Source organism: Quercus suber, unplaced genomic scaffold (assembly GCF_002906115.3).
Source record: "Quercus suber isolate HL8 unplaced genomic scaffold, Cork oak 2.0 scaffold_188, whole genome shotgun sequence".
NCBI classification, from domain to species: Eukaryota; Viridiplantae; Streptophyta; class Magnoliopsida; order Fagales; family Fagaceae; genus Quercus; species Quercus suber.
In genome coordinates, this window is record NW_027069646.1 from 776,957 (window position 1) to 789,395 (window position 12,439).

A 12,439-nucleotide genomic window follows, 5' to 3' on the forward strand; every position below is an offset into this window, starting at 1 on the left:
ACCTAGCGGTTTGTGTTGGATCAGGTCGGTTTTGCAGGTTGCTGCATACCCCTGCCAAGAATTTTTTTTTTTTTTTTTTTTTTAAATGTACACTCCCATTAATATAAGTATAATATCTATATTATTGAAACATGATTTTTAAGATAATCTTTAAAATATTTATCATTTTTTTTTTTTTTTTAGGGTCTATATCTCTAACTTCTAATGCCCATTTTATTTGTATTTTTTAGTCTAAAACTAAAGAGTTTGAACCAAATAAAATAAAATTTCATACCTTTTAACCCAAAAATTAAGGGAAAAAAAAAAAAAAAGAAATTTTGAGGCCAAAAGTCCAAAATGGACCGAAATTGATAGAAAGGACAAAAGTGGACTGAATAAATCATATGGACCGAAGTGGACCAAAGCTGACCGAATGGACCAAATTGGACCGAAGGAGGCCAAATTGGACCAAATGGGCCGAAGTGGTGCTACGCTTTTTTTTTTTTAATCTTTTTTTCCTGTGATAGAATTCTACTTTAGTCTAATTTATGTACATATGTGTAAAACTCACTCTTAGATACTTGAACTCTGAACTCTTACCCCCCAAAGTTGCGCGGTGGTAATACTATGCTAATATGGCTCAAAAAGAACATATTAACAATAATTGTTATGTTTTAACTTTTAAATATTACATAGATAGATTTATAAGATTTATATGTAGTAAATTTACATAATCAAATGGCAATCAACACTATATCGCTAATCATATCAGCATGACAAGTTGGATGGTGGGGTGGGTTTGTTTCCATTTTCTTAGGCTAACATGTCAATATGAAAATATGGATAGTGGGTTGGTGGTCCTCTCTATTTTCTTTTTTTGTGGAGTGGTTTTACTTTCATTTTTACTCGTAAGTTTCCATTTTCTTAGGCTAACATGTCAACATCAAAATATGGAAAGTGGGTTGGTGGTCCTCTCTTTTTTCTTTTTTGTGGAGTGGTTTTACTTTCATTTTTATTCGTAAGTTTCCATTTTCTTAGGCTAACATGTCAACATTAAAATATGGATAGTGGGTTGGTGGTTCTCTCTTTTTTCTTTTTTGTGGACTGGTTTTTCTTCCATTTTTATTTTCTTAGGCTAACATGTCAACATTAAAATATGGAAAGTGGGTTTGGTGGTCCTCTCTTTTTTCTTTTTTGTGGAGTGGTTTTACTTTCATTTTCATTCGTAAGTTTCCATTTTCTTAGGCTAACATGTCAACATTAAAATATGGATAGTGGGTTGGTTGTCCTCTCTTTTTTTCTTTTTTGTGGAGAGGTTTTACTTTCATTTTATATTCATAACTAGTTGCAGACTTATACGAAGTATGAGATTACATAATTATTTTGAGGTATGGTATAATATATAATTTATTATCTAAATTTTATTGATTGTAGATAATCTATTTTCTCTAAAAATTAAACAATTTCTAAAATCAATTTCCATCACTCTTTTTTTACAAGTATAGTATAATTTTATCATTTTTGGTATTTTTGATTGATATAATTCTTTTTTGAAATGATCCATATTTTTCTAACTATTTTTATTATGCATTATATTTTCCTAATCTCTTTTGGTACAACTAAAATTTTTAAGTTTTAAATTTATTATTCAAATTCTCATACTCTTAAGGAGATTATTATTGTGCGCAGCGTAAGCGAGACCACTAGGCTGTGGCTCACTTGGGCTCACAACTTATTTGTTTGGTGGGCTTGAGTTTTCTACTCTGGGTCGTTCTTAGCACAGAGACTCAATGAGATCACTTTTCTCTTCCCCACTACCTAAACCACCTCTTTCTCTTTACCAGCTCTTCCTATCTCCCTCTTTTTCCTTTCTCCCTATTTCTGGTGAACCTTTTTCCCCCCTCCTTTTTTGCTCCAACTCCTCATATTTATAGCTCAAGGCCAGTGAAGAGACCATGATTACTCCCATGGTTAGTGCAATGGGAGGTCCAGTATCATTGATCATAAGTGGGTGGTTAGGTGGGAGTGGGAAGCGGTGAGTGTGGCTTTGGAACTTGATTCCCACTCCAGAAATCATGCCCGGTGGTGGTGCTTCCGGGTGCTTCCAGATATGCAAATGACCATATGTTCGGATGTTATTCCTGTTTCACTGCTCGGCAAAGGTCCCTGAGTAAGGATCAGGTGAAAATGCCAGAACCCGCAGTTCATGTGGGCCTAGACCGAGGTTGTGGGCCGCCCTGTTGTGCCAGAACTTTAGGCCCAAATGTGCTTGGGCTCTACAGGACCGTACCTTACCCCTTTGATTCATGCTCGGCTACTCTGGTGGCTCTTGAGCCTGGCTCTTGAGCCTAGCTCCTAACGAGGGAGTCAGCAACCATGGGCCTATTTGCGTAGTTTGGGCCCAATGTCCAGAGGGGCCTAGGGGGGGCACACCGTACATTAGCCCCCCCTTGATTCGTGCACGGCGACCGAGGACGAATCAAGGAGCCTTGGGCACATTTTCCATCTGGTAAAACCGATCAGCACGCATTGGGAGGTTAAGAGACCAATTAATGCGCCCTTAAAAGACGTGTTGTGCCTGACGGTTGGTTCTATCGTCATTATTTCCTGACAGTTTGCGAACCAAGGCGACGCGCGTGCGACGGTTGTGATGAGATTCATAAGGTTTCCTGCACGATCGGAAGATATTTCGTAAATGTCCACACTAATATGTCCATTAAGTGACACATAAATTTGTCATATATACATGTTGGACTAATCAAATCTTGACACGTTAATCAAACTTTTTTTAAACAATTAATTAAACATGTCAAGGCAAAAAAAATTTCATTAAAAAAAACCTCCAAAAAAAAAATTCTTTAATTTTTTTTTAAAATTAACCTTTATTATAATTAAAAAAAAAAATCATATTTCTCTCTCATCTCTTCATATCTGTTCCTCTCACTCATTTGGGTATAACCATGACATATATAATGGATTTTATAAAGTCTCAATTTCCATAGGTCATGATGACCCAAATATGATCTTAATGGATAATAATATGAACTCTTGGTATTATCGACTGACTGTCAATTTGTGTTTTGAGAGCATCCGCAGCCGGATTCTAAATCCTATCTTATTTTACCATCTTAAAAATCTACTTTATCAATTATACCATATCATTTACAATATACTCAACATCCCAAAATTCTATTTTCCTATTCTACTCATTAAAATAATATATTTACGTAATAAAATATATTTTTTATTTTTTTGTTTTTTCTCAATTTTCTCCCCCACGGGCGTCATCCTCCATTCCTTTCCTTTTCACCTTCTTCCAGCCTCCTTCTCCAAATCCATCATCCATATCAACCCAACTCCTCCACACAACTCCTCAATCATTAACCAGCAAAACAACCCAACTCCTCAACAACCCAGATCGGCGAAACAGAAAAGAAAAGAAAAAAAAAAACCATTAACCAGCAAACCCAAAAATTTATATACCAGAAACCCACAAACCGTTCCACGCCACAAACCCAGAAACCCAGAAAAACCATCCACCGATCTCCGCCACGCCACAGCCACCGCAACGCCGATACCAGCAAACCCACAGAAAAAAAAAAATAAAAAAAAAAAAAAAAAAAAAAAAAAACACACCGGATCACAACGCCACAGCCACTACAGCTCCACCGATCTCGCCACCCACCAATCTCCGCCACGCCACAGCCACCACAACGCTGATACCAGCCACCACAACGCCGATCACATATACCAGCAAACCCACCAATCTCCGATCACATATACCAGCCACCACAACGCCGATCACATATACTGCCACCCACCAATCTCCGCCGTGCCAATCTTGCCACCCACCGATCTCCGCCGTGCCAATCTTGCCACCCAACGATCTCCACTTCGCCGATCTCCACCGCAGGGTGTTGGGTCTGAAGAGAGTAGATGAGAAAGAAAGAAGGAAGAGAGAGAAACGAAAGAAAAAAAAATGAGGGAGGAGAGAGAAATGGCTGAGTTAAAAGGAGAGAGGAGAGAGAAATGACAGCATTAATTTTTTTTTTTTTTTACAATTCAGCTACAGTACCATCTTACATTTGAGATGGTACTGTAGCAATATCTCAAATTTTTTTAGCATTTTAGCATATGCCTTTCCAGTTGCTGGCCTTTTTTTGGGCTTGTATGCCAAATTTGCTTTGCATTTGGCATATAGCCATCCAAATGTGGATGCTCTGAGTGGCAAAGCTTTAGGTCCAACTTGAAAAGAAACTCAACAAATAAAAGTAATTCCACAGCGCAACTCTCTTACACTAACCTTATTTTGAGAAGGAAAAGACATTAAAAACAGCGCCCACACGTTCTATAGAATGACAACTGTAATCTCACCAAAATTTTCTTTTCTTTTTCCTACAAATGTTGATACCAGGTATTATGAAAACGATGTTAGTGGTGGGGTTATAAACAAATAGGAGTGAAGTAAGAGAATGAGAGTGGGAGGCAACAAAGAGTGAAATAAAATTGTTAGGGTTTGCGAGGTAAGGTAAGTTTTGGTAGGTTGGTGGGTTGGCTTCTGTTGAGGACAAATTTTTCATACCACATGGCTTCATTTCATTGGCGACCCGCACCACGTCAACACTATCATAGATTTTGAGAAAATCTCTTCTAAAAGCCCAAAAGAGCTCATATTTACACAAAAAATGCGTCAAAACCCATGGTTCAAGCTTATAGCACTTCATCTCATTTTTTACTAATGATCCAAGCTCATGAGTCTCATCGGGTGAATTTTGGGAGTCGTGGTTTGGAGGGTCAAAAAGTATGTTCAGTAACATGTTGCTTGGCTTATCTTCCCCAATTCCCTGAACTCTGACGCGTCAGTGTGCAATAGGTAACGTTTGGTAAGCCTCTCATATTACATAATACTTAAAATGATAAAACTCCCCATGCTCTTTACATAAAAATTAATGTCCATCATATAATATAAGTTTTAAAATATAATTATATCATATTATTATTTTCATATAAATCAATTCCAAGCACATGGCTAAATATATATATTAGTATCTCATATCTAGCATTAAATGCTCTCTTTACTCTCCAAGATTTGGTTAAAATACAAAAAGACCATAATTACATCTCTAAAACTTCATCAAATACCAACCAACTAGTCTATTACTTACCAAAATTATATATGGACTAAACATATAATTTTTCCAAGAGAGGAAACTTAGCCGAAAATACCAAAAAAGGCTCTAGCGGAAGTTGCAACAGCTTTTGCACAAGCTGTAACAACTCCAGCAGATTGACACATGTCCTAAAATGATGTCATTTGCCCATTAATGCCCAATCTCAGCAGCTTGCTGTCATACCCAAAGAAACAAGAGGATCCCATAAAGATTATCTTGCCATTTTTAGCCAAATCATGAATTTAATGCCAAATATTTTTTCCTCCAAGCAAGATGTCATTTGGATGATATCATTCAGCTGTGACAGCTGTGATTGACAGCTGTTATAGCTATAACATCAGCCTTGAAGTCTCTAGCTTTCTTCTTTTGGCTAAAAAACAAAATCCCATTAATAAAACCACTTACCTTGTCAAAGACTTTTCTTTATTTGCTATTTTTCCCTCCAACTAAGTTTTGATCTAGTTACATAGCTTGGTTCTATATAAAGAGGACCAAGCTACATACTAAAGGGGACCGATCCATCCCTCTCTCACCCCCTTATTCTGAAACTTCATTTGGCTGCCACATACACATTTTCATACTTCTGCATCTCTCTTACAAAATCCCTCCTCATAAATAACAACACAACACACATATTACAACATCATTATCCATTACCCATCTTTCCCACACTCCATCATTCTGAAATATCATAATTTTACTGCTCATAAACACATCTCCATTTCTTTCTCTATTTCCCTTGCAATACCTCACTTCTTAGAAAGCAATATAACCAATGTCATAACACAAAAAACAACTCCAATAGCAGCTTTTGCTACATTTAACCCTCATATTATTTATCTCACACTTCCATATATTTTACAAACACATTCCCCACAAAATACCCATACATACTTCTTATACATCTTTAAATTCCATGTCTCACAAAGTATACATATACAAAATCCATGTCCAACAAAGTATCTACATATAATTTCTATACATATTACAAACATCATATCTCACAAAATATACATATTTCTTACCATCTCCATACATCTTAAAATATATCAAACACCCTTCCAAGAACTTATTACTAAAAGCCATTTTCTCATGGAATACATATATTCATAATGCTAAAAGCCCTTCTTATGAAAGGCAAAAATTTATAATACTAAAAGTCATTCTCATGAAAGGCAACATCACTCATATTTGACTAAAAACTAAAAGAGCATTACATGGGAAAGTCATTTAAGTGCATGATGAAAGAGGATAAACTTAACCAACCTATGCACATGGCTGGACATACTCTTTCTCCCTCCAGTTGCACCCATTTTTCCCTTTCAATCCTGAAGTCACCATAGAAGGACTCATAATATCATATTGTACCGCTGGACTTATTTTATCACGCTGCTGAAATGTCATAAGTCCACTGTTATTCTACGGCTGGAGCCACAAACTATGAAGGCTGCTGAAATGTCTAAGTCCACTACTGCCCTACGGCTGGAGTCCAAACTATGAAGATAAGTCATTATATTTTACTTTCAAACTTATATGATTAAGTATATTTTATTCGTTATCATTATCCCACTTAACTAATGTCATTATATTGCTGGAATGTTATTAGCTCATTAACGCTATAAAGCAAGAGCCACAAACTATGAAGCTCACTAATGTCATACGGCTGGAACCACAAATCACATAAAGAACAAAGTGATGTTGTACAGCTGGAGTCAAAAACATAAAAGATAAGTCAATGTTTTTCTCCATCTTTGAAATTACATTATTAAGTATATGTTAGCTCATTATCGTTTTACCATTATCTCACAATTTAATGAAATATGATCACACTAATACTTTATTAATAGACATGTATATTAATAAATTGATCTACCACAGTTGGATATATTATTTGGATGTATACCTCCCAATGGACATATATTACTTGGACATAAACCATTGTTGGATATATATTATTTGGACATAAACTACCCTTGGACACATATTTTTGGAATGAATTGCCATTGGACATATATCATTTGAACATGGACCATTGCTAGACATACCTTATTATGTTGAACATGAACCATGAACCGCAACTAGACATGGACTATTGGACTCATCCCATTGTTAAACATTTAACACCTAATTAATTATTTTCTAACATTTGGCATCACTTAATATACATAATAATAATGTATCAACTCACCATCTAATCAAAGTTATCATGCTAAGCATATTATTTATATATTAAACCATTATCATAATTCTAAGACTTTGGGCTTTATCTATTTTATAGGCTTAAAAATACATTGGAAGACATTGGTCTATACGGCCCAATGTCGAGTTCCAGGTTGAACTCCCCAAAACAAATTCAAGTTTAGCAAAGTCACACCTCTAGTGAAAGACACGTGGGTATGCACAAAAAACCTCCCCCGACAGCTTCACACCCCTATTCATCCATTCTTTACCATCAGATCAATTCAAACTTCAAAGTTTTGCTCTCTTCTTATTTTCTAGTTTTCTTTTCTTTCCTTTCCTCCACAGTCCACATGGTAAGCTGTAAGAGACATCCTCTCTCTCTCTCTCTCTCTCTCTCTCTCTAAACAAGCTCTTCACTTCTTCCTCAACATCTAATCCCAAGTCAAAGGTTCAATGCTTTTTTTTTCTTCTTTCTTATTCAATTACTAGAACCGGTTTAACCATACCAGTTTTCGATTTTACCAGTTAAATCGGTGGTTTCCGATTATTGTTACTTTGTATTTAATTTCTGGTTTTTTATGATAACCAAACCGGAATAAGGTCCAGTTCACAGTTGAACCAGCTAGTTTGGTCTAGTTTTTAAAATCATTCTATTCCATCTTAGCCAAAAATATTGGCATATGCAGTTTATACCAGCCGTTCCTGTAGAGTTTCGAAATTGTAGTCCAACTATGCATTTCAGACCGAAATTGATTTTGTGGCTTTCTTATGATTTTGCTACGGTCTTAGGACCTACACCCATATGAAAATCAATTTAAATAAACAAAACGAAATACTCCTTCACGAGCAACTTTCTTTTATTTTTGGTTGTGAACCATGCAAATGACAATTAAATGGGCTTGTGGCCATTGTTTTTGAAGAAAGTTATATAGGGTCTCTTTTATGGAAAATGATTCAACAGGCTGAGCCCAGTGAGAGAGGATGGGCTATTTCCTTTTTTGTAAAAAACATGGGCTTTAATTTTATTAGATAGAGCAAATGGGCTTTAACTAAACTAGGCCAGTTCGCGTAGTTGGGTTCTCTCTCTTTTAACAAAGACTCATACTAGCCGTCAAATCCGAGTCACCAAACCTCAATTTTGAGATTGCCGTTAGTAATAACCATTCTTGGCTTTTGTAAATTTAATGTTCGATCGGAATTGTATAAAACCCATCTCATGTTAGGGGTTTTTGAAGGTTTCATAGTTAGAGATGATCACAAAACCTGCAACGGAGTCCGTCACAGAACCAGCAGAGGCCATTTCGAAGTCCTTGTAAAAATGCTAATCCTCAAACTACTTTCACTTCTTTCAAATTAAATTAAAAAGCTAGATCTCATTTGCTGTCATATTGTTTTGTTCTAGAATTATGTTTTCGACATGAACATGAATGAAAACAGTTTCGAAAGATTTAATAGGAGTATTCAACTCTTTATTTTGGTCATATCTCCATGTCACTATCATTCTATGATGTGTAATGATTTTGAGCCCATAGGCTCTCTCTATCATATTCAGACTTTTTTTTTTTACTATTGTCTTTTCAATTTTTGTGTTTTTTGTTTGTCTTTCTAGATACGAGTTGAGAATACAACAACCATCCGATTAATCATCAGATTCATCTTCAACCTCAATAAATTGGAACAGAGGAGGTGTGATATAAGTTTGAGCCAACTGAACTTTAATGATATTTGTCCTAACCCAAATCATCCTTTCTGGATAAATAAATTTGATAATTACATTTGATCTGTGTTTGCAGTGCTTAGAAAGGTTATTCTCTGTTATCCTGAGTGGACCTCCAAAAGAATTTTTATGGGAGATATTCAGCGTAGTGGGCTTGATCTAGTAAAGGTTGCTCGGGATTTTGATAATCTGACTCTACCAGAGCCTTCTACAAACATTGTTTTGAGATTTACCTATTATGATATGAGTTCACCATTTCCCAGTACAATTTTTATATTAATTGTTTGTTCAAAAATATTATATTGCGCTGTTCTTGGCCTTGATGATATAATTCCTTGGTTGATATTTACCTATTAAGAAAAAATGTGTTGCCTAGTATATCAACCCCCTCCGTCCTTTCTTTTATCATTGGCCTCTTTCCTTTTTGAATATAAATGATAGTATTTAGAAAATTAATCTGATTATTCCTGCAATGGATATTGTTGTGTGGTTGATTGACTTGAGTCATTCATTTATTTAAATTTTTGTTTGTACTGGAAATGTACTACAGTGCTAGAAATTAAGAACCCAGATTAGGTTGAAACTTTTCCTATTTTGTTCTTGTGTTTCATGGACCATCTTTGTTCCATATCTATCAAATTTCAAATTTGTACTTCTTCTTTTAGATTGTTAACCTTTAATTATGTTGTCATTTCTTTTCATGGAAGGTAAGAGAAATAAGTGTGTTCAATATGCTTTTGCTTGCTCAAGTCCTTTTAAGATTCTACTCCCATAATATGATGAAATCTAACTGGGCTTTTTTTTTTAGTGGGCTCCAGGATAAAAGTTATGACTTTGCTTGGAAAGAAAAAATCACCGGTATTACTTTTAAGATTTGTGGTTTTTTTTTCCCTACTTTTTTAAGTGTCATTATTTTAACTTCAACTTAAACTGGTTTCCCTTATGATGGTATCATTGCCCTTTCCTACCCTTCTCTTCTTACCCATAGAAAAGTATCGTATGATACTTGACTCTTGTACTTGTGTATATGTTTTCTGCATTGTGTTTTAGGGAGTATTTATTAATCTCACAATAATGGTTACACTCTAAAAAAAAAAACTCAGAATATTGGTTATATATTACTCTTTGAGGGTTTTAATTATTGCCAATATAATTGTGATTATTCTTGACTCTGATGTGCGTTGGATAAATTGTAGATGCGATGAAAGCTAACCCTAAGAATCAGCTTTGGCTGCAAAACGAGTCAAATTGAGAAGATTTAGATTACATACCTGTACCATGCGTAAGATCTACTTATAAATGGCATTGAACAATGCTACTGGTATAGAGTTTTAAGGAGAGTCTTTTACGATAGTGATGAAGATGATGTTGAAGATGTCAAAGAAGATGCTATTGAAGATGTCAATGAAGATGTTGATTAGGAAATGGACTATGAAGATGAAGATGAAGATGAAGATGAAGATGAAGCTGAAGATGAATATGACAAGTTACATGATCCTCACTTTTTTTAGCATTTTAGACGGTGTTGAAGGTTGACTATGTTAGAGTTTCAGCTAGAGTTAAATGTGTCAATGAAGTTTCTGTTGATGATGAAATGAATTGTTAATATGAAAAATGAAGTGGACAATGGTGAGTATGATGCAGATGGGAACTAGAAGTTGCTTAAGATGTATACTTGTCTATTACTTTTTAGGTTGTGTGTTGAAGCCAATTATGCCAGTTAAAGATATTTAACTCAAACCTCTTTAAGTTACTCTTTTGGTTATGTGGTGAAGCCAATTATGCGTATGTAAGAAAATTAACACAAACCACTCTTAAGGGCATATGTTTGATGCATTGTGATAGACACTGTAATGAAATAGTTCTTCCTAAAGAATACTTATTCCGTTGTTTGGTTGTTATTATTATATGGAACAACTATTTCTTATGAATAGTTATTCTTAAAAACGACTATCTTAATGTTTATTCTTTAGCCTAGTAATAACTTTTTTGGAAAAAAAATCCCACACCCGTCCCTTCCCACCTAACTAATTGCCACTTCCACCCCCCCCCCCCCCCCCTCCCCCAAGGACTTTTTTTTGGGGGCCTCTCTCTCTCTCTCTCCCTCTCTCCTATTTTTGCTGCTGCTTAGACCAACAAATAATGGATTGTGAAAGCAAGTATTATGATTAGGTCAGCGCACAAAGACAAGAGTAATAGCAAAAAACGCGAGATATTACTAGCATTTGATAGGCTTCTTTGTCTTTATAATATTTTGATTTATTGCTAATTTTGAACAAAGAATAGTAATCAATTATATATTATTCATTTTATTTATAATAAAAAGTTAATTTAGACCCTTAAAATGTGTAAAAATAATTTTATAAATAAGGGTAAGTTTTGAAATTTTGATCTAAATATCATTTCATTGCACCTTTTTGCACCAAATTGTGGTATCATGTTTCTAGTCTAATGTTATCACTAAATAAATGGAAAGTAATAATTACTCGACTCCCTCTTGTATTCTTTGTAATAATGATTCTTATTCCCATGTATTCACTCTTACAAACTCTTACAATGTACCAAAAGTGTTTTAAGTATTATATGATGATGATGTAATTTATGGTAATGTATGAAATTCATAAAGCCTAATTCATTATGTTTAAAATTCCTACTTAATACGTACATATATTTTAATCAAAAGGATTGCTTGGATAAAAAATCTCAAGAACTGAGAGCCACCTAATCCCTGTACAACTTGAGGGAGTTTGCTTACGGAAATAGTATAGGTTGGTCAAACAAAAACAACGTATTATGAGCTCTCTGCTCCTAGTTATTGAGGGTCTGTTTGGTTGGAGGGATGGAAAAGTTGGAGAATAGAAAAGAGGGAGAGGGTGAAAAATAAGGAGGATAAAAGATATTTTAAATTCTCCTGCTTGGGTTTGGTTGGGAGATGGAAAAGTACCAGGATGGAAAATGTAGTTTCCATAAATTTACTTTCATGCTCCTATTAGAAAAAAAAAAAATTATAATTTTATCTAAAAATTGTGTATGAATGGATACTTCATTAAAAAAAAAAAAAGTATAAGAATCCAAAACAGATGAATGAAAAAAAAGTAAAAACCCCATTTAAAATTGAGGGAAACAAGAAACAAATCAAATAAAATGGATGGAAAAAAGAAAAAGAAAAAAAAAAAAGAGATATCAAAGGTGAATGCTGGTTGGGGAATTATAAGAAAATCAAAGAAGAAAAGGGCAAAAACTTGTATGAAAAAAATGTATAAATATGAGAATGATACAACTGTTCAAGTGAAGTTAGTGAACTTTGCACAGAAAAGAAAACAAAGAAGAAAAAGTGAAAAAAAGAAAAAGAAAAGAAGAATGTTGCAGTACGGGACATTTTTGTCCAAAT

The 12,439-nt window shown here is 34.7% G+C and overlaps 1 long non-coding RNA gene across 1 annotated transcript; it reads left to right on the forward strand.

Annotated features, from left to right (window-relative positions):
* The first annotated feature begins 8,515 nt into the window (after window positions 1-8,515).
* LOC112023688 (uncharacterized) lies at window positions 8,516-9,848 on the forward strand. The gene is made up of 3 exons (XR_002884052.2): window positions 8,516-8,643; window positions 8,941-9,017; window positions 9,125-9,848. It is a non-coding gene; the product is annotated as an uncharacterized LOC112023688 (long non-coding RNA).
* The last annotated feature ends 2,591 nt before the right edge of the window (window positions 9,849-12,439 follow it).